This window comes from Rutidosis leptorrhynchoides, chromosome 4 (genome assembly GCF_046630445.1).
Source record: "Rutidosis leptorrhynchoides isolate AG116_Rl617_1_P2 chromosome 4, CSIRO_AGI_Rlap_v1, whole genome shotgun sequence".
Classification (NCBI taxonomy): Eukaryota; Viridiplantae; Streptophyta; class Magnoliopsida; order Asterales; family Asteraceae; genus Rutidosis; species Rutidosis leptorrhynchoides.
Window position 1 is genome coordinate 642,482,168 of NC_092336.1, and position 23,352 is coordinate 642,505,519.

General features: G+C 34.8%; 1 non-coding gene across 1 annotated transcript; it reads left to right on the forward strand.

The window, feature by feature from the left end:
• Positions 1-16,065: 16,065 nt before the first annotated feature.
• On the forward strand, positions 16,066-16,172 carry LOC139845710 (small nucleolar RNA R71). Its single transcript, XR_011758472.1, has one exon. It is a non-coding gene; the product is annotated as a small nucleolar RNA R71 (small nucleolar RNA).
• The last annotated feature ends 7,180 nt before the right edge of the window (positions 16,173-23,352 follow it).

Below are 23,352 nucleotides of genomic sequence, written 5' to 3' on the forward strand. Positions count from 1 at the left end.
CTATATATTTATCAAATTGTAATAATAGACCACAAGATTTCATATTTCAATATACATCCCATACATAGAGATAAAAATCATTCATATGGTGAACACCTGGTAACCGACATTAACAAGATGCATATAAGAATATCCCCTATCATTCCGGAAAATCTATCGGACATGATAAAACAACATCGAAGTACTAAAGCATCCGCAACCATGGATGGGGTTCGTTAGGCCCAATAGATCTATCTTTAGGATTTGCGTCAATTAGTAGATCGGTTTACTAATTCTTAGGTTACCAAGTAAAAAGGGGCATATTCGGCTTCGATCATTCACCCATATAATGTAGTTTCATTTACTTGTGTCTATTTCGTAAAACATTTATAAAACTGCATGTATTCTCATCCCAAAATATTAGATTTTAAAAGTGGGACTATAACTCACTTTCACAGATTTTTACTTCGTCGGGAAGTAAGACTTGGCCACTGGTCGATTCACGAACCTATAACAAATATGTACATATATTTCAAAGTATGTTCAAAATATATTTACAACATTTTTAATACGTTTATGTTTTAAGTTTATTAGGTCAGCTGTCCTCGTTAGTAACCTACAACTAGTTGTCCACAATTAGATGTACAGAAATAAATCGACATATATTATCTTGAATCAATCCACGAACCAGTGTATACACGTCTCAGGCTAGATCACAACTCAAAGTATATATATTTTTGAAATCAACCTCAACCATGTATAGCTAACTCAAACATTACTGCATATAGAGTGTCTATGGTTGTTCCAAATAATATATATACATGGGTCGATATGATATGTCAAAACATTTACATACGTGTCTATGGTATCCCAAGATTACATAATATATTAGAATACATGTATAATACAATATAAGTTAGCAAGGATATGATTGATATAGAATTGTTACAATATTTCCCGTAGCTAAAACAATAAAAAACTATCCAATCTTGTTTTACCCATAACTTCTTCGTTTTAAATCCGTTTTGAGTGAATCAAATTGCTATGGTTTCATATTGAACTCTATTTTATGAATCTAAACTGAAAAAGTATAGGTTTATAGTCGTAAATATAAGTTACAAGTCGTTTTTGTAAGAGGTAGTCATTTCAGTCGAAAGAACGACGTCTTGATGACCATTTTGAAAAACATAATTCAACTTTGAGTTTAACCATGATTTTTGGATATAGTTTCATGTTCATAAGAAAAATCATTTTACCAGAAGAACAAGTTTTAAATCAAAGTTTATCATAGTTTTTAATTATCAAACCCAAAATAGCCCGCGGTGTTACTACGACGGCGTATATCCGATTTTACGGTGTTTTTTTTTTCTTCGTGTTTTCAGGTTTAAAATCATTAAGTTAGCATATCATATAGATATAGAACATGATTTTAGTTGATTTTAAAAGTCAAGTTAGAAGGATTAACTTTTGTTTGCGAACAAGTTTAGAATTAACTAAACTATGTTCTAGTGATTACAAGTTTTAATCTTCGAATAAGGTAGTTGTATATATATGAATCGAATGATGTTATGAACATCATTACTACCTCAAGTTTAGTAGGTAAACCTACTGGAAATGATGAAAAAATAACTTGAGCTTCAAAGGATCTTAGAATGGCTTGAAAGTTCTTGAAGCAGAATCATGACACGAAAACAAGTTCAAGTAAGATTTCCACTCGAAATAATATTGTTATAGTTATAGAAATTGAATCAATTTTGAGTATGAGTATTACCTTGTATTAGAAAGATATCTTACTGTAAATAATAAAGATATCTTGAGGTTGGATGATCACTTTACAAGATTGGAAGTAAGCTAACAAACTTAGAAGTATTCTTGATTTTATGAAACTAGAACTTATAGAATTTTTGAAGAACAGTTAGAACTTGAAGATAGAACTTGAGAGAGATCAATTAGATGAAGAAAATTGAAGAATGAAAGTGTCTGTAGGTATTTTTGGTCGTTGGTATATGGATTAGATATAAAGGATGTGTAATTTTGTTTACATGTAAATAATTCATGAATGATTACTAATGTTTTTTTAATTTTATGAGATATTTCATGCTAGTTGCCAAATGATGGTTCCCACATGTGTTAGGTGACTCACATGGGCTGCTAAGAGCTGATCATTGGAGTGTATATACTAATAGTACATACATCTAAAAGCTGTGTATTGTACGAGTACGAATACGGGTGCATACGAGTAGAATTATTGATGAAACTGAATGAGGATGTAATTGTAAGCATTTTTGTTAAGTAGAAGTATTTTGATAAGTGTCTTGAAGTCTTTCAAAAGTGTATGAATACATATTAAAACACTACATGTATATACATTTTAACTGAGTCGTTAAATCATCGTTAGTCGTTACATGTAAATGTTGTTTTGAAACTTTTAGGTTAACGATCTGTTAAATGTTGTTAATCCATTGTTTATTCTATCTAAAGAGATGTTAAATTATTACATTATCATTATATTATGATATATTAATATATCTTAGTATGATATATATACAGTTAAATGTTGTTACAACGATAACCGTTACATATATGTCTCGTTTCGAAATTATTAAGTTAGTAGTCTTGTTTTTACATATGTAGTTCATTGTTAATACACTTAATGACATATTTACTTATCATTTATCATGATTAAACATAGTGTATCAATATCTTAATATGATTCATATGTATTTAGTAAGACGTTGTTATAACGATAATCGTTATATATATCGTTTCGAGTTTCTTAATTCAATAAACTCAATTTTATGTATATAACTCATTATTAAAATACCTAATGAGATACTTACTTATCATAATATCATGTTAACTATATATATAATCATATATATGTCATCATATAGTTTTTACAAGTTTTAACGTTCGTGAATCACCGGTCAACTTGGGTGGTCAATTGTCTACATGAAACTCATTTCAAATAATCAAGTCTTAACAAGTTTGATTTCTTAACATGTTGGAAACATTTAATCATGTAAATACAGTTTTCAATTAATATATAATCATGGAAAAGTTCGGGTCACTACAGTACCTACCCGTTAAATAAATTTCGTTCTGAAATTTTAAGCTGTTGAAGGTGTTGACGCATCTTCTGGAAATTGGTGAGGGTATTTCAGCTTCATCTGATCTTCACACTCCCAGGTGAATTCGGGTCCTCTACGAGCATTCCATCGAACCTTAACAATTGGTATCTTGTTTTGCTTAAGTCTTTTAACCTCATGATCCATTATTTCGACGGGTTCTTCAATAAATTGTAGTTTTTCGTTAATTGTAATCTCGTCTAATGGAATGGTGCGATCTTCTTTAGCAAAACATTTCTTCAAATTTGAGACATGAAAAGTATTATGTACCCCAGCGAGTTGTTGCGGTAAGTCAAGTCGGTAAGCTACTGGTCCGACACGATCTATAATCTTGAATGGTCCAATGTACCTTGGATTTAGTTTCCCCTATTTACCAAATCGAACAATGCCTTTCCAAGGTGAAACCTTAAGCATGACCATCTCTCCAATCTCAAATTCTATATCTTTTCTTTTAATGTCCGCATAGATCTTTTATCGACTTTGGGCAGTTTTCAATCGTTGTTGAATTTGGTTGATCTTCTCGGTAGTTTCTTGAATTATCTCTGGACCCGTAATCTGTCTATCCTCCACTTCACTCCAACAAATCGGAGACCTGCACTTTCTACCATAAAGTGCTTCAAACGCCATCTCAATACTCGAATGGTAACTGTTGTTGTAGGAAAATTCTGCTAACGGTAGGTGTCGATCCCAACTGTTTCCGAAATCGATAACAAATGCTCGTAGCATGTCTTCAAGGGTCTGTATCGTCCTTTCACTTTGCCCATTAGTTTGTGGATGATAAGCAGTACTCATGTCTAGACGAGTCCCGAATGCTTGTTGCAATGTCTGCCAAAATCTTGAAACAAATCTGCCATCCCTATCTGAGATAATAGAGACTGGTATTCCATGTCTGGAGACAACTTCCTTCAAGTATAATCGCGCCAACTTCTCCATTTTACCATCTTCTCTCATTGGCAGAAAGTGTGCTGACTTGGTAAGACGATCGACTATTACCCAAATTGTATCACAACCACTTGCAGTCCTTGGCAATTTAGTAATGAAATCCATGATAATGTTTTCACATTTCCATTCTGGGATTTCAGGTTGTTGAAGTAGACCTGATGGTTTCTGATGTTCAGCTTTGACCTTAGAACACGTCAAACATTCTCCTACGTATTTAGCAATATCGGCTTTCATACCCGGCCACCAAAAGTGTTTCTTGAGATCTTTGTACATCTTCCCCGCTCTGGGATGTATTGAATATCTGGTTTTATGTGCTTCCTTAAGTACCTTTTTTCCCACATCTCCAAACTTTGGTACCCAAATTCTTTTAGCCCTATATCGGGTTCCGTCTTCCCGAATATTAAGATGTTTCTCCGATCCTTTAGGTATTTCATTCTTCAACTTTCCTTCTTTTACAACTCCCTGCTGCGCCTCCTTTATTTGAGTAGTAAGGTTAGTACGAATAATTATATTCATAGCTTTTACTCGAATGGGTTCTCTGTCCTTTCTGCTCAAGGCGTTGGCTACCACATTTGCCTTCCCCGGGTGGTAACGAATCTCAAAGTCGTAATCATTCAACAATTCAATCCACCTACGCTGCCTCATATTCAGTTGTTTCTGATTAAATATGTGTTGAAGACTTTTGTGGTCGGTATATATAATACTTTTGACCCAATATAAGTAATGCCTCTAAGTCTTTAATGCAAAAACAACTGCGCCTAATTCCAAATCATGCGTCGTATAATTCTGCTCGTGAATCTTCAATTGTCTAGACGCATAAGCAATTACCTTCGTTCGTTGCATTAATACACAACCGAGACCTTGCTTTGAGGCGTCACAATATATCACAAAATCATCATTCCCTTCAGGTAATGACAATATAGGTGCCGTAGTTAACTTTTTCTTCAATAATTGAAACGCTTTCTCTTGTTCATCCTTCCATTCAAATTTCTTCCCTTTATGCGTTAATGCAGTCAAGGGTATGAATCTCCTGTAATAACCAGACAGTCCTAAAAATTGGCGTATATGCTTCGGAGTTTTCGGGGTTTCCCACTTTTCAACGGTTTCAATCTTTGCCGGATCCACTTGAATACCTTCTTTGTTCACTATGTGACCGAGGAATTGAACTTCTTCTAACCAAAATGCACACTTTGAAAACTTAGCGTACATTTTTTCTTTCCTCAACAACTCTAGCACTTTTCTCAAATGTTCTTCGTGCTCTTGATCATTCTTTGAGTAAATAAGTATGTCATCAATGAAAACAATGACAAACTTGTCAAGGTATGGTCCACACACTCGGTTCATGAGGTCCATGAACACAGCTGGTGCGTTAGTCAACCCAAACGGCATAACCATAAACGTGTAATGACTGTAACGCGTCCTGAAAGCAGTCTTCGGAATATCATCCTCCTTCACCCGCATTTGATGATACCCGGAACGTAAATCGATCTTCAAATAAATTGACGAGCCTTGTAGTTGATCAAATAAGTCGTCGATTCTCGGTAGTAGGTAACGATTCTTGATGGTAAGTTTGTTCAACTTTCGGTAGTCGATACACAACCTGAATGTACCATCCTTCTTTTTGACAAAAAAAATAGGAGCTCCCCATGGTGATGTACTTGGTCGTATAAAACCATGCTATAAAAGTTCTTGTAATTGACTTAGGAGTTCCTTCATTTCGCTGGGTGCAAGTCTGTATGGAGCACGAGCTATTGGTGCAGCTCCTGGTACGAGATCTATTTGAAATTCAACAGATCGGTGTGGATGCAGTCCCGGTAATTCTTTCGGAAATACATCGGGAAATTATTTTGCGACGGGAACATCATTGATGTTCTTTTCTTCGGTTTGTACTTTCTCGACATGTGCTAGAACAGCATAGCAACCTTTTCTTATTAGTTTTTGCGCCTTTAAATTACTAATAAGATTTAGCATCGCATGTCATATCCCAGGTAAACGTTCCCCGTAGCATGATATTGTCCGCTTTGCCCGTAGGCCCACGGATTTTTCTTGGCGACCAAACACGACAAGCACTTTCCCAGGAGGTCACCCATCCTGGTAGTGCTCTCGCCTGAGCACGCTTAACTGCAGAGTTCTCATGGGATCTACTGCGCTTGTGGTCCCAAAACGCGTCAAGCTAGGAAAGGTCTCCACACCCTTATAAGGCATGCTTCGTTCCCCTCTCCAACCGATGTGGGACGGATGTAACACCAGATGTTACAATCCTCCCCCCTAATGGGACACAGCGTCCTTGCTGTGCACGTTTGGTCTGGGGCCTGGCTCTGATACCATCTGTGATTACAGTGGGGACAACCACCGTCCCACCCAGTGCCTTCCCAGCTAACCGCCTGGTGACCACTGAGTGTACCTCAGATACTGATTTTAGGGTCTGCCTCTCGGCTACTGCCAACCCTTGTAAGGGATCGCAAGGAGTAAGAGCCAATGCTTCGTCACAGGTAACACTGTGAGAACCTCCTTTACGACTAACCCACCACACATGGATGGCGTTATACCAGCTCTGATACCATCTGTCATATCCCAGGTAAACGTTCCCCGTAGCATGATATTGTCCGCTTTGCCCGTAGGCGCACGGATTTTTCTTGGCGACCAAACATGACAAGCACTTTCCCAGGAGGTCACCCATCCTGGTAGTGCTCTCGCCTGAGCACGCTTAACTGCAGAGTTCTCATGGGATCTGCTGCGTTTGTGGTCCCAAAACGCGTCATGCTAGGAAAGGTCTCCACACCCTTATAAGGCATGCTTCGTTCCCCTCTCCAACCGATGTGGGACGGATGTAACACAGATGTTACAATAAAATTCTGTAACACCTCAGCTTAACATGACCACAATATTGTCCGCTTTGCCCGCAGACGCACGACTTTTTCTTGGCGACCACACACGAGAAGCACTTTCCCAGGAGGTCACCCATCCTGGTAGTGCTCTCGCCCGAGCACGCTTAACCACAACGTACTCGCACTTCTACTCAGCTTGTGATCCCAAAACGCGTTGTGTCATTTAAGCGTGAGTATTACCTTATAATCCCATGATCACTCATGTTCGTGGGCGATGTGGGATTTGCCTAGGGTGTTACATTCACCCCCCTTAGGGACTCATCGTCCTCGATGAGGTTTGTCCCACCACCCCCAATGGCACATGAGTGGCTCTGATACCATTCTGTAACACCCCAGCTTAACATGACCACAATATTGTCCGCTTTGCCCGCAGGCGCACGGCTTTTTCTTGACGGCCACACACGAGAAGCACTTTCCCAGGAGGTCACCCATCCTGGTAGTGCTCTCGCCCGAGCACCCTTAACCACAACGTACTCGCACTTCTACTCAGCTTGTGATCCCAAAACGCGTTGTGTCATTTAAGCGTGAGTATTACCTTATAATCTCATGATCACTCATGTTCGTGGACGATGTGGGATTTGCCTAGGGTGATACATCGCATTGCTCTTTTCTCCGTACACCATTAAGGGATTTCCTTTTTCTCGTACAATGCGAATTGCATTTTTGTAACATACGATTTTTGCTCTCTCCTTTTTCAACTAATCCATACCGATTATCACATCAAAACTCCCTAACTCTACTGGTATCAAATAAATCTTAAATGTTTCGCTAACCAAATTAATTTCTCGATTCCGACATATATTATCTGCTGTAATTAATTTACCGTTTGCTAATTCGAGTAAAAATTTGTTATCCAAAGGCGTCAGCGGACAACTTAGTTTAGCACAAAAATCTCTACTCATATAGCTTTTATCCGCACCCGAATCAAATAAAACATAAGCAGATTTATTGTCAATAAGAAACGTACCTGTAACAAGCTCCGAGTCTTCCTGCACTTCTACCGTATTAATATTGAAAACTCTTCCGCGGCCCTGCCCACTAGTATTCCCCTGATTCGGGTAATTTCTACTAATGTGGCCCGGTTTTCCACATGCAAAGCAAACTATGGCGGCATTATCTGTTCCGACATTATTTGTTCTTTTAATTCTGTTAAACTTTGGTCCGTAGGCCTCACACTTTGCCGCACTATGACCATTTCTTCTACACCTAGTGCAAAATGTCGTGCAGAACCCCTGGTGATTTTCTTCACACCTTTGGCATGACTGTTTTTGGTTTTTGTTGCCATTGTTGTTATTGAGATTGTTGTTGGGATTGTTATTATTGCTATTGTTGTTGTTGTTATTGTTGTTGGGACGGTTATTGTAGTTGTTGTTAGGACGTTTGTTGAAGTTGTTGTTGCGATTGATGTTGCGGTTGTTGGGATAGTTATTGCGATTGTGGTTGTGATTATTGTTGTTGTATTGGTGACTCTTGTCATTAGTTTCTTCCCACTTTCTCTTGACTTGTTTCATGTTAGCCTCTTCAGTCGTCTGCTCTTTAATCCTTCCTTCGATCTGGTTCACGAATTTGTGAGCCATTCGACTTGCCTTTTGTATGGAGGCGGGCTCGTGTGAACTCACATCTTCTTGAATCCTTTCCGGTAACCCTTTTACAAATGCGTCGATCTTCTCTTCTTCATCTTCGAACGTTCTGGGGCACAATAGGCACAATTCGGTGAATCATCGTTCGTACGTGGTGATATCAAAACCTTGCGTTCGTAATCCTCTAAGCTCTACCTTGAGCTTGTTGACCTCGTTTCTGGGACGATACTGCTCGTTCATCAATTGCTTGAATGCTGACCATGGTAGTGCGTAAGTTGCATCTTGTCCTACCTGCTCGAGATAGGTATTCCACCATGTTAGCGCCGTACCTGTGAAGGTATGCGTAGCGTACTTTACTTTGTCTTCTTCAGTACATTTACTTATGGCAAACACCGATTCAACCTTCTCGGTCCACCATTTCAATCCAATTGGACCCTCGGTTCCATCAAATTTCAAAGGTTTGCAGGCAGTGAATTCTTTGTAGGAGCATCCTACACGATTTCTTGTGAAATTAGTTCCACTGCTAGATCCAGAGTTATTGTTATTTTGCATCGCAGCCTGTACTGCGGCTATGTTTGCTGCAAGGAAAACACAGAAGTCTTCCTCGCTCATGTTCAAATTCTGACGAGTCGCCGGTGCCATTTCCTTCAAAAATAGCCCAAAAGAATTAAGTTAATCATATAGAATTTTAAGAGTAGTCAATAGTATTTCGTAGCATAGTATGAACTTACTTATAAAAGCTTTTTCTTCATATTAGCGTTTTATAGTTTTTAATTCGGGTACTGCCTACCCGTTAAGTTCATACTTAGTAGCTAATATATACAATTCAACTACTACAATTTCATATGAAAAACTGATTATAATAATATATCACATACAAATATTCTTCAAACTTACAACTTCGCTATATTACATCTAACATGAAATATAGTACACTTTGATAACGGACAGTTTTGAAGATAAATCTAGTTAATACACAAGTTGTTCAGCAAACGAAATAAAGACACGTAATTCATAAGTCCAGAAACAAGTCATGCATTCTGGTTTTACTAAGACGACTTCCCATCCTTGGTCTTGTGGAAAATAACCGTTATGACCATTGGCTAGGCAGCATGTTGTAATGTAGTCAAAAGGACGAGGGTTTCGTAATGTCCAACAGCCCCGTAATAATCTAAAAACCTTGTTTCTCACCCCAACTACTGAATTCGTCACTTGTGGGAAGGTTTTATTTAAAAGTTGCAATCCGATGTTCTTTTTCTCACTTTGGTAAGAAGCGAACATCACTAGCCCGTAAGCATAACATGCTTCTTTATGTTGCATGTTAGAAGCTCTTTCTAATTTACGAAATCCTATGTTGGGATATGTTGAGTCAAAATAGGTTGTTAACCCGTAGCAAAAAATTGCATTTGGGTTCCCCGCATTTAACGCTTTAAAGAAAACACGGCGTAACTTACGGTCTCCCCAATGTGATATACCCCACCTATCAAAGGAAAGCCTTTTATAAGCTAAGGCATTTCTAGAAAGTCTTTCAAATGTTTGACAAGTTAATTTTGCCATAATTAATTGTGCTGATGAATTCTGACCGACTCTAGACAAGATTTCCTCAATCATATCCTCTGTTAGATCTTCTAAAATATTCGGTTGTCTACCCTTAACGTCCATTTTGTTTTTATACTGTAAAATAGACAAGGATTAGATTCGTAAAAAATAATTAACAAACAATACTAGCAATTTTTACATAGAACATAAAAGTACAAGCACACTACAATACATATAATACACAACATGATTACAACCCTCTAATCTGAATCACTGGTTTCTTCTTCTTCGGACTTGGTTCGTTTTCCTAATTTTCTAGGAATATATGGTGTTCCTCTAATACGAGCCGTCGTTTTCCACAATGGTTTAGAAAAACCTGGTGGTTTAGAGGTTCCCGGGTCATTGTTACATTTTAGGAAATAAGGATGTTGCCGATACATATAAAGTTCATCGGGGTTGGAATCGGGTTTCTCTATTTTTATACCTTTTCCCTTATTATTTTCTTTTGCTTTATTAAATAGGGTCAAGGTAATTTCTATAACATCATCGGAATCCTCATCGGGATCCGATTCATCGAAAAATTGGTAATCTTCCCAATATTTTGCTTCCTCGGCGGAAACACCATTGACCATTATTAACTTTGGTCCGTTGGTTGAGGATTTTCTTTTATTTAATCGAATTACTGTAGGTATCAATATTTCTTCCTCCGGAACCTCTTCTTCTTCCGGTTCCTCCTCTTCCGATTCCTCTTCTTCCAATTCCTCCTTTTTCGGTTCCTCCTCTTCCGGTTCCTCCTCTTCCGGTTCTTCTTCGGGAATTTGTGAATCTTCCCAAAATATATTCGACTCTTCATTATTATTAGGTGAATCGATGGGATTTGTACTAGTGGTAGACATCTATCACACAATATCAATTACATTAAAAGGTTAATACATCACATAATATTTACATGTTAATAATATATAGTTTCCAACAAAAGTGTTAAGCAATCGTTTTTAAAGAAAACACGGTCAAAGTCCAGACTCACTAATGTATCCTAACAAACTCGATAAGACACACTAATGCAAATTTTTGGTTCTCTAAGACCAACGCTCGGATACCAACTGAAATGTCCCGTTCATATCGATTATAAACGTTCCATATTAATTGATTTCGTTGCGAGGTATTGACCTCTATATGAGACGTTTTTCAAAGACTGCATTCATTTTTAAAACAAACCATAACCTTTATTTTATCGACAAGGTTAAAAAGACACCACCTAGATTATCCAGAAATGATAATCTAAAAATATCACACTTACACACTACCAATACATATTGGTTTACAATATTAATATGTTACAACAAAATAAATCTCGAATGCAGCTTTAAACAATATTATACAAGCATGCTGACACCAAATATTGCCCACATATTAGCATGTAACAGCGGAAGCTCTTAATAATCACCTGAGAATAAACATGCTTTAAACGTCAACAAAAATGTTGGTGAGTTATATGTTTAACCTATATATTTATCAAATTGTAATAATAGACCACAAGATTTCATATTTCAATATACATCCCATACATAGAGATAAAAATCATTCATATGGTGAACACCTGGTAACCGACATTAACAAGATACATATAAGAATATCCCCTATCATTCCGGGAAATCCATCGGACATGATAAAACAACAACGAAGTACTAAAGCATCCGCAACCATGGATGGGGTTCGTTAGGCCCAATAGATCTATCTTTAGGATTCGCGTCAATTAGTAGATCGGTTTACTAATTCTTAGGTTACCAAGTAAAAAGGGGCATATTCGGCTTCGATCATTCACCCATATAATGTAGTTTCATTTACTTGTGTCTATTTCATAAAACATTTATAAAACTGCATGTATTCTCATCCCAAAATAATAGATTTTAAAAGTGGGACTATAACTCACTTTCACTTATTTTTACTTCATCGGGAAGTAAGACTTGGCCACTGGTCGATTCACGAATCTATAACAAATATGTATATATATATATCAAAGTATGTTCAAAATATATTTACAACATTTTTAATACGTTTATGTTTTAAGTTTATTAAGTCAGCTGTCCTCGTTAGTAACCTACAACTAGTTGTCCACAATTAGATGTACAGAAATGAATCAATATATATTATCTTGAATCAATCCACGAACCAGTGTATACACGTCTCAGGCTAGATCACAACTCAAAGTATATATATTTTTGGAATCAACCTCAACCCTGTATAGCTAACTCAAACATTACTGCATATAGAGTGTCTATGGCTGTTCCAAATAATATATATACATGGGTCAATATGATATGTCAAAATATTTGCATACGTGTCTATGGTATCCCAATATTACATAATATATTAGAATAAATGTATAATATAATATAAGTTAGCTAGGATATGATTTGTATAGAATTTTTACAATATTTCCCGTAGCTAAAACAATCAAAAATATCCAATCTTGTTTTACCCATAACTTCTTCATTTTAAATCCGTTTTGAGTGAATCAAATTGCTATGGTTTTATATTGAACACTATTTTATGAATCTAAGTAGAAAAAGTATAGGTTTATTGTCTGAAATATAAGTTACAAGTCATTTTTGTAAGAGGTAGTCATTTCAGTCGAAAGAACGACGTCTTGATGACCATTTTGAAAAACATAATTCCACTTTGAGTTTAACCATGATTTTTGGATATAGTTTCATGTTCATAAGAAAAATCATTTTCCCAGAAGAACAACTTTTAAATCAAAGTTTATGATAGTTTTTAATTATCAAACCCAAAACAGCCCGCGGTGTTACTACGACGGCGTATATCCGGTTTTACGGTGTTTTTTTCGTGTTTTCAGGTTTTAAATCATTAAGTTAGCCTATCATATAGATATAGAATATGTGTTTAGTTGATTTTAAAAGTCAAGTTAGAAGGATTAACTTTTGTTTGCGAACAAGTTTAGAATTAACTAAACTATATTCTAGTGATTACAAGTTTAAACCTTCGAATAAGGTAGTTTTATATATATGAATTGAATGATGTTATGAACATCATTACTACCTCAAGTTTAGTAGGTAAACCTACTGGAAATGATGAAAAAATAACTTGAGCTTCAAAGGATCTTTGGATGGCTTGAAAGTTCTTGAAGCAGAATCATGGCACGAAAACAAGTTCAAGTAAGATTTCCACTCGAAATAAGATTGTTATAGTTATAGAAATTGAATCAAAGTTTGAATATGAGTATTACCTTGTATTAGAAAGATATCTTACTGTAAATAAGAAAGATTTCTTGAGGTTGTATGATCACTTTACAAGATTGGAAGTAAGCTAGCAAACTTGGAAGTATTCTTGATTTTATGAAACTAGAACTTATAGAATTTATGAAGAACACTTAGAACTTGAAGATATAACTTGAGAGAGATCAATTAGATGAAGAAAAATGAAGAATGAAAGTGTTTGTAGGTGTTTTTGGTCATTGGTATATGGATTAGATATAAAAGATGTGTAATTTAGTTTACATGTAAATAAGTCATGAATGATTACTAATGTTTTTGTAATTTTATGAGATATTTCATGCTACTTTCCAAATGTTGGTTCCCACATGTGTTAGTTGACTCACATGGGCTGCTAAGAGCTGATCATTGGAGTGTATATACCAATAGTACATACATCTAAAAGCTGTGTATTGTACGAGTACAAATACGGGTGCATACGAGTAGAATTGTTGATGAAACTGAATGAGGATGTAATTGTAAGCATTTTTGTTAAGTAGAAGTATTTTGATAAGTGTCTTGAAGTCTTTTAAAAGTGTATGAATACATATTAAAACACTACATGTATATACATTTTAACTGAGTCGTTAAATCATCGTTAGTCGTTACATGTAAATGTTGTTTTGAAACCTTTAGGTTAACGATCTTGTTAAATGCTGTTAACCCATTGTTTATTATATCTAAAGAGATGTTAAATTATTACATTATCATGATATTATGATATATTAATATATCTTAGTATGATCTATATACAGTTAAATGTTGTTACAACGATAATCGTTACATATATGTCTCGTTTCGAAATCATTAAGTTAGTAGTCTTGTTTTTACATATGTAGTTCATTGTTAATACACTTATTGACATGTTTACTTATCATTTATCATGATTAAACATAGTGTATCAATATCTTAATATAATTCATATGTATTTAGTAAGACGTTGTTATAACGATAATCGTTATATATATCGTTTCGAGTTTCTTAATTCAATAAAGTCAATTTTATGTATATAACTCATTGTTAAAATACCTAATGAGATACTTACTTATCATAATATCATGTTAACTATATATATAATCATATATGTGTCATCATATAGTTTTTACAAGTTTTAACGTTCGTGAATTACCGGTCAACTTGGGTGGTCAATTGTCTACATGAAACTCATTTCAAATAATCAAGTCTTAACAAGTTTGATTGCTTAACATGTTGGAAATATTTAATCATGTAAATATAGTTTTCAATTAATATATAATCATGGAAAAGTTCGGGTCACTACATCATTCTACCCTCTCTTACATCAAATAACGCCCCGGTGGACGCTAAGAATGGTCGACCTAAAATTAGAGGAATGTTTGAGTCCTCTTCTATGTCAATGACAATGAATTCGACTAAAAAGGTTAAATTAACCTCTTGAACGGGTAGGTTGTCAGCAATTCGAACTGGGTGCCTAATTGTTTGATCAAAGATTCGAACACACATCTCTGTTGGACTTAACTCACCTACTCCTGATCTCTTATATAATGAAAGAGGTATAACACTCACTCTCGCACCTAAATCTGCTAGTGCATCATACATGACACAATCACTAAGTAGACAAGGAACAATAAATTCACCCGGATCACCCACCCTGGGTGGAGGTTTTGGTGGAACTGTCTTCACCGGGTTTACTTCTATGGTTTTTGTTTCTTGCACTTTCTTATTCTTCTTCTTCTTTCCAGAGGTATCACAAACTTTATTACCTATTACTTGCTCATACTCAACTCCTTTTCTTGGAAACGGGATGGGTGGTCTGTATGGTGCCACCACTGGCTTTACATACTCGGGTGGTAGTGGTGTTGTAACTTCTTCATTGTTACACACATCTAAAACCTTCCCATCTTCTGGTGCTGGTTTTTCAGAATTTGTTGACACCATATTAACATTCTCATTCCGAGGATTTATTTCAGTATTACTCGGTAGCTTTCCTTGTTCCCTCTCACTCATCATGCTAGCAAGAGTACCTACGTGTTTTTCTAGATTCAAAATGGAAGCTTGTTGAGTTCTAAATGACTGATCAAACCTCTCATTTTTTTGGGTTTGAGATGTAATAAATTGTGTTTGAGATTCCATTAGCTTTGCCATCATTTCTTCTAAATTTGACTTTTTCTCTTCGGTTTGTTGTGGTGGTTTATATAAGCCAGGTCTTTGTTGATTGAAAGTGTTGTTTTGAGTTGGTTGGTTATTTGAACCTTGTTGGTTGTACGAGTTGTTGTTAGGTCCATTTGGATTGTAAAGAATGTTTTGATTTCGATTAAAGTTTGGCCTTGGCTGTTGATAATTATTTTTATAATTATTTACCGGCCTTTAGTTCATGTAGGAAACATTCTCACGTTGTTCCATGGTTTGTTCAATGTGACAATCTTTCGTTAAGTGTGGTCCATTGCATTGCTCACAACTGATTCGTATTGCGTGAATATCTTTAGTCATCTTTTCCATTCGTCTCTCGAAAACATCTATTTTTGCGGAAACGAAATCAATATCATGGCTATAATCGGCTCTAGCCGCTTTAGATGAACGAAAAATATATTTTTCCTGATGCCACTCATGCGAGTGGGAGGCTGTATTATCAATAATTTTGTGAGCTTCAGTTGCGGTTTTCTTCATAATGGAACCACCAGCTGCTGTGTCGATGTCTTTTCGTGTAGTAACATCGCAACCTTGGTAGAATATTTGTACTATTTGATAAGTATCTAAACCATGCTGAGGACATCCTCTCAACAACTTCCCGAATCTTGTCCATGCCTCATATAATGTTTCATGTGGCTTCTGCGTGAACGTAACAATTTCTCCTTGAAGTCTCACGGCTTTGGATGCCGGAAAGAATCTTTTAAGAAATTTCTCAACTAAAACATCCCATGTATCAATCGCCCCTTCAGGTAACGATTCTAACAAATCTTTGGCTTCTCCCTTTAAAGTCCAGGGAAATAACATGAGATAGATCTGTTCATCCTCAACTTCTCTGATTTTGAATAGAGTACAGATCCTATTAAAGGTTCGAAGATGTTCGTTTGGATCTTCTTTTAGCGTACCACTATATTGGCATTGATTAGTGACTATGTGTAGGATTTGTCCTTTGATTTCATAATCTGGCACATTAATGTCTGGTCGAATAATGGCGTGTCCTTGACCAGTGCGTGTAGCTCTCATTCGATCTTCCATACTTAGAGGTTCCGTTATTTCCATATTTGAAATTGTTGAATCCGAATCACTAGAAGATTCTGATTTAATGGTTTGTGGTTTAGGAGGTATGATTAGTGGTTCAGGATCTTGGAATTGTCCTTGAATATCCTCTGGGTTCTCAATTGTGAAGTCGGGTTCAAAAAATGGATTATCAGAAATTTGAGTTGGAGTAATTGTTCGACTAGATGATAATTCTAAAGAAAAATCAACAGCGGCAAATTAGCTAGATGTCTTGATCGAGTTACAGGTGGTGAACGTATGAAAGGTGGTGAACGTTTTGCTCGGCGCATTCACTAAATATCCTATTAGTTATAAAAATAAAAATTATATAAGTTATTAAATTAATAGACTTTTCTGCTTTTGCCCATGTTTCGAATAGCCAAAAGATGCAGCAGGGAGCCAGGATCCTTTAAGTCGGAAAATCCACAACTCAGCCACTAACAAATCCAACTATTACTACGAAGCAGAAAATTTTGGATGTCTATCAATTTAACCACTTAAAATAATTTTTTCGTCGAAGTTTAAAGAAAATAAAGAAAATTCTATGTCCTAAAAACTAGAGCGTAGAAATGAGAAAGAAAAAAAAAAACGCGTCGAAAGATAAGAATCGAAAAACAAACGTCGAAAAATAAAAAGTCGAAAAACAAAATCTAAAAAGTTGCGCCTAAAGGTATTAAAGCTTAAAAGGAATTATATATCCAAAACGGTAATTACTTAATTAGGCACTAAAATCTAAAAACTGCGTCGCAAAATTCTAAAGCGCCTAAATCTTAATCTAAAGAAAAAGCACTTAAGGGATTTTACGGCAAAACTTAAAGGTCTAGAAAAACAACGGTAAAATACTAAGTTCAAAACTAATTACGAATGACAAATATAAAAATTACGAATTAAACGATAGAAATATACAATTTATAAAAAGAAAGTAAAAATGATAAAATAACAATTTTTATAAAAATATTATTTTTATATTATTATTTTATAAAGATATTAATTTATATAATTAATAATAATAACAAAACTTAATATTACAAATTATAACTAAAAACAAAACAAAACTAATTAATATTATAATTAAACCCTAATTTAATTAATAATAATTAAATTATAAACCCTAATCGTAATAAATGTGTTGGTTGACCTGTCAGACCCTTCCACGCGATCGCGTGGTATATACACTAGCCTGCTTCACAATCGCAGAGAGATGCAGATTCAGAAATGGCTGCAGGCTCAAATTCGCAAGTTCAAAAGTCGTTTTTGTTTTTCAAACTTATATATAGAAAATTTATAAAAATACACTTATATTTTAAAAAATAAAAAAAATAAAAATACTTTATAATTTTACAAAATATTAAAAATACATTTTTTTTCTTTTTTTTAAATTATATTTTTACAAATATAAATTAAAAATATAACGTTTTGCCGCTCCCCGGCAGCGGCGCCAAAAACTTGATGTGTGCGAGGTGTAGTACGAAATACTATTATATTTTATTACGAAATAATATTAAATACGATACAATTTTACACAAGTTATTTATTTATTTATAGAATGGATATACCTAAACCTTGCTACAACACTTATAAGCAGTGTACCTAATCGTAGAGTAGTGTAGTTTTTAGTAAGTCCGGTTCGTTACATAGGGAGCTAGTGATTACGTGCTATATTTTTATAGAACTATATTTTTACAAAATATATATAATTATATATTGGTAGTAATATTATAAAAGGGGGGTTTTACCGTTTAATGACCGGTTTTTCGATTTTATATTTTAAGCGTAAAGATAAATGACAATAATTAAGTGCATAAAATAAATAACAATGACGATATATAAAATTACGAATAATAAAATGACAGTAATTAAAAGTACGATGAGAAATACGATAAAAGAATTATGCTTATTTAAACTTCCGTAATCATGATGTTTGACATTTTGATTTTAATTTATTACTCTGGGTTAATTGTCCTTTGTCCTGGCTTATTTGATACCTATCTGGGTTTTGCCCATAATAGTCCATCGATCATAATTATAATATGCTCGTCAAATTAACTTTATTCCCGAAGTCAAATATTCCAACTAATTAGGGATTCGAACTGTAACAAGGTTTTAATACTTTGTTAATAATTACACCAGGTTATCGACTGCGTGTAATTCAAGGTTTTAATACTTTGTTAACAATTACACCAATTATCCTTGTATGTAATCCACCCCTGTTTTAATTAGTCCATGAGACATTAATTTATTCACTTGGCCATAATGAATAATCAATTACCCAATCCAATTGATTAATTAAATGATTGTAAACGATGTCGTATAAACGTCACTAAATAGGACATTCGTAATCAATTTAATAATTATTAGATTAACTAATTTGAAGATAGGTTCGACAGGTTCCAATGAGTTGTCATTCGATTAGACAATACCCCCCATCTATTAATAGTCCATAGTCCAATGTCCACAAGTATCGGTCTTTTGTCCAAACCCAAATTATGGTATAAAATCCAATAACCCCGTCTTAATATTTAGCCCAACATCACGATTACTTCGGCTCAAATAAGCATAATAATAACTTAGTTATGAGACATTAATTTAAAAAGGAAGAACATAGCTTACAGTGGTGATTAATAGCGTAGCGTTACACGGACAGAACTCCGACTTTAAAACCCGTAAAACATTCTTACAATAACCTTATTATTATTATTATTATTATTATTATTATTATTAAATTAAGCTTAAAATTATAAATATATATATATATATATATATATATATATATATATATATATATATATATATATATATATATATATATATATATATATATATATATATATATATATATATAGAGAAAGAAAGGAAAAGAAAAAGGTGTGTCGAATTCGAGCAGAATGCGTGAGCTTTTATAGGCCCACTTTGAACTGTACAGCTCCGCGAGTGCGGTACTTTTGTGCCTTACAGCTCCGCGAGTGCGGAGCTTCAGATTTCAGCTCACCAAATTGAGTTAAACGTGGGCTGCTGAATATTATAATATATAATATAATAATATATAATTTTATATAATTATATATATTATATTATATTCTTGTGCATAGTTGACTTGTAATTTTAGCTCCGTTGAGTCGTACGTTGATAGTTGGTTCATGTCTAGGTTCCGTATTTTTGAACGCCTTTTTGTATGATTTAATATCTTGTACTTTACATTTCGCGGCTTGTACTCTTGTCATTTTTAGGCGTTTCTCATCAATAAATTGAACCACTTAGATTGTACTTTGTACTTTTTAGCTTTTTGGTCATTTGCGTCTTCAAATTGTCATTTTCTTCTTTTGTCTTCGCACTTATTTATTTAAACGAATATTACATAAAAATAGAACAATTGCAAAATAAAACTTTACATATTGGAAGGATATTGCTATGAAATATATGTTCCTTTTTAGCATTATGAGTGACTTGATGCTCCCGGATTGCACCCGTGCAAGAAGGTGACAATCAAGATCACTAGGTGAAAAGCTTAGACCTATGTCAATGTTAATGTGTTTCTTTTGACAAATTTCGTTCATATCTCGTACTAGCTAAAATGGTGGTCTATACCGACCATTCTGCTCTTAGATACCTATTTTCAAAATAATATGCCAAACCACGATTAATCCGTTGGATCTTACTATTACAAGAATTCGATATTGAAATCCGAGACAAAAAGGGAGCAGAAAATCTCGTCGCTGATCATCTTTCTCGTCTTGAAAATCCCGAATTAGAAGTTCTAAATGAATCGGTGATACAAGTTAACTTTTCTGATGAATATCTATTGAAGATCGATCATAATGAAATTCCATGGTTTGTAGACTTTGCAAACTACTTAGTATGTGGATTCCTTGAAAAAGGGTTGTCGTACCAAAAAACGAAAGAAATTCTTTAGTGATACAAAACACTATTTTTGGGAAGATCCACATTTGTTTAAAAGTTGTCCCGATGGAATAATACGCCGATGTGTATCCGGGGATGAAGCTAGTCAAATTTTAAACCATTGTCACACAGGACCAACAGGAGGGCATTATGGGCCTCAGTTCACAGCAAGGAAAGTCTACGACGCTGAATTCTACTTGCCTTCAATTTTCAAAGACGCACACCTTCTTTGTTAATCCTGTGATGCATGTCAAAGGGCCGAAAAAATAAGTCAACGTGATGAAATGCCACAAAACGTCATTCAAGTATGTGAAGTATTTGACGTTTGGGGTATTGACTTTATGGGTCCATTTCTAAAATCTCATAATAATCTCTACATTCTCGTTGCCATTGATTATGTATCTAAGTGGGCGGAAGCACAAGCTCTCCCAACTAACGATGCACGAGTTGTAGTCAACTTCTTAAAACGTCTTTTTGCGAGGTTCGGAACACCGAAAGCTTTAATAAGTGATCGGGGAACTCATTTTTGTAATAATCAACTTGAGAAAGTTCTCAAAAGATATGGAGTAACTCATAAAATCTCAACCGCTTATCATCCACAAACAAGTGGACAAGTTAAAAATACCAATCGAGGTTTAAAACGTATTCTAGAGAAAACCGTAGGATCAAATTCGAAGGAATGGTCCATGAAATTTGAAGATGCACTTTGGGCTTTTAGAATAGCCTATAAAACTCCAATTGGCACCACACCTTTTAAACTCATTTACGAAAAAGCATGTCACCTTCCAGTACAAATTGAGCACAAAGCATTTTGGAGTTAAAGACATGTAATCATGATTTGCATGAAGCTGGCCGTCTATGGTTAAGTCAACTAAACGAATTAGAAGAATTAAGAAATGATGCATATGAAAATTCGTTAATCTATAAGGAAAGAACAAAGAAATGGCATGATAAAAGAATCAGAAGTTCAAAAAAATTTAATGAAGGAGACAGAGTCCTTCTTTTCAATTCACAATTCAAGCTATTTCCTGAAAAATTGAAATCAAGATGGTCTGGACCATTCATAGTCAAAAGAGTTTTCCCGTACGGAACAATAGAATTGATAAATTCAAATGGGATTGAATTTAAAGTTAATGGTCACATAGTTAAACATTACATACATGATCCGATGGAAGTTGACAATGAAGTTAATCATAATTACACCACCAAAGAAAACACTCAGAATGAAAAATAAATATGTTTTCAATGACATGTGAAAAACAAAAGTGGAAGATGGAGAGGTTTCAAATTGGAGTGATGAAGAAGAATTTCTATATAAACCTCCCATTCCAAGAAATGGGGAAAAATATGAACAAGAAGTTTAAGTAGAAGTGGAAGAACCAAGAAAAGAGCACCCGGAAAAGGTTAACAAACCAACTCCACTTACTAAAATGGGAGACCCAAGTGAATTTATCATTTCTTGCTTGCTTAATGATGGTGCTATGTATAATGGGCTCACAGATTTAGGAGCGAGTGCGAATGTTATGCCTCTTTCCTTATACAAAAGATTAGGTGTGGGTAAATTAAGACCAACCAGCATAAGTGTTCAATCATTTGACCTAACCATTAAACACCCTGTTGGAATAGCTAACAATTTACTTGTTAAAGTGGGAAGTTTGACCTTTGTTGCAAATTTCATAGTTATCAATATAGAGAAAGACCTTGATATTCCTCTAATTTTAGGTCGCCTATTTTTAGTAATCACCGAGGCGTTCTTTGATGTAAGAGAAGGTAGAATGACACTTAGGGATGGTGACAAATCGGTCACCTTTGTGAACCGAAAGTTTAAATCTTCACCAACCAAAACTGTTGAACCAATAAAAAAACACCTAAGTGTGGGAAATATGAAGAAACACCTAATGATGACCCGATAACAAAGAACCCCGTTGTGGATACGAAATTAGATGAACCCGTTTTTAACAGTTCAACGAAAAAACTTTATAAACGGATTCAAGATGCTAGGATTAAGGGGAACTTTAAGTTATGCAACCGATTAGTATCCAATTTGTAGCCTAAATAAAAGGCGATGTTAGTTGAATTTGTAAATGTTACAGAGGAAATCAACAAATGGCTTGAAGCAAAAGTCAGAGATATGCAAGTTGTTGATGTTCCAATTGAAATTAATAATGAAGTTAATCACAAGTTCGACACCACAGCTAACTAAGTGTGGGGAGAATCGAATCTTTTAAGGATAATTTAATGCTGTCTAGAGTTAGATTTTCTGTTTTCGTGTAGTTCTCGATAATGGAATCCGATTGGTCTTTCCCTAGCAGACCCTAAAGAACTAATCTTCTCCCTCCATTCTAAATTTTTGTGTTTTTAGGTTTTACGAGATGAAGAATTCCTTTGATTTGAACCATGGTCTACTACTATATTCTATGATTACTAAACGTAATAATAACCCCTTCCTGAGTGAACTGATATCATTCATAAGAGGAAAAATGGACGAAGTGAGGAAAGAACTCAGGAAAGATCATCATAAGACACATTTTGGTAAAGGAAAATCAAAATCCGCAACAAAAAGAAGAGCACGACATCTTGAAAGATGTCATAAATGCGGAATATGGTCACACGAAGGGAAATGTTCGAACAATCAAACACATTCCAATTCTGAGTTCGTTACTTTATGCAGAGAAGGACCGTTCATATGTTTAGAAGAAAATTTATTGAAAAATCGAGGTTACGCTTATGTAGCAATGGAAAACCAAATCGAACGACTCTCCTATGAGTCGACTAAAGCAGGTCATTTTATCTCATAGGTAAGTATGTATAGTTTTTATTTTATTTTTATTTATTGCTTTTAACCTTTTGATAATAAACGCTGAATCGTTCGCTATAAAGTATTAAATTGATATTCAATAAA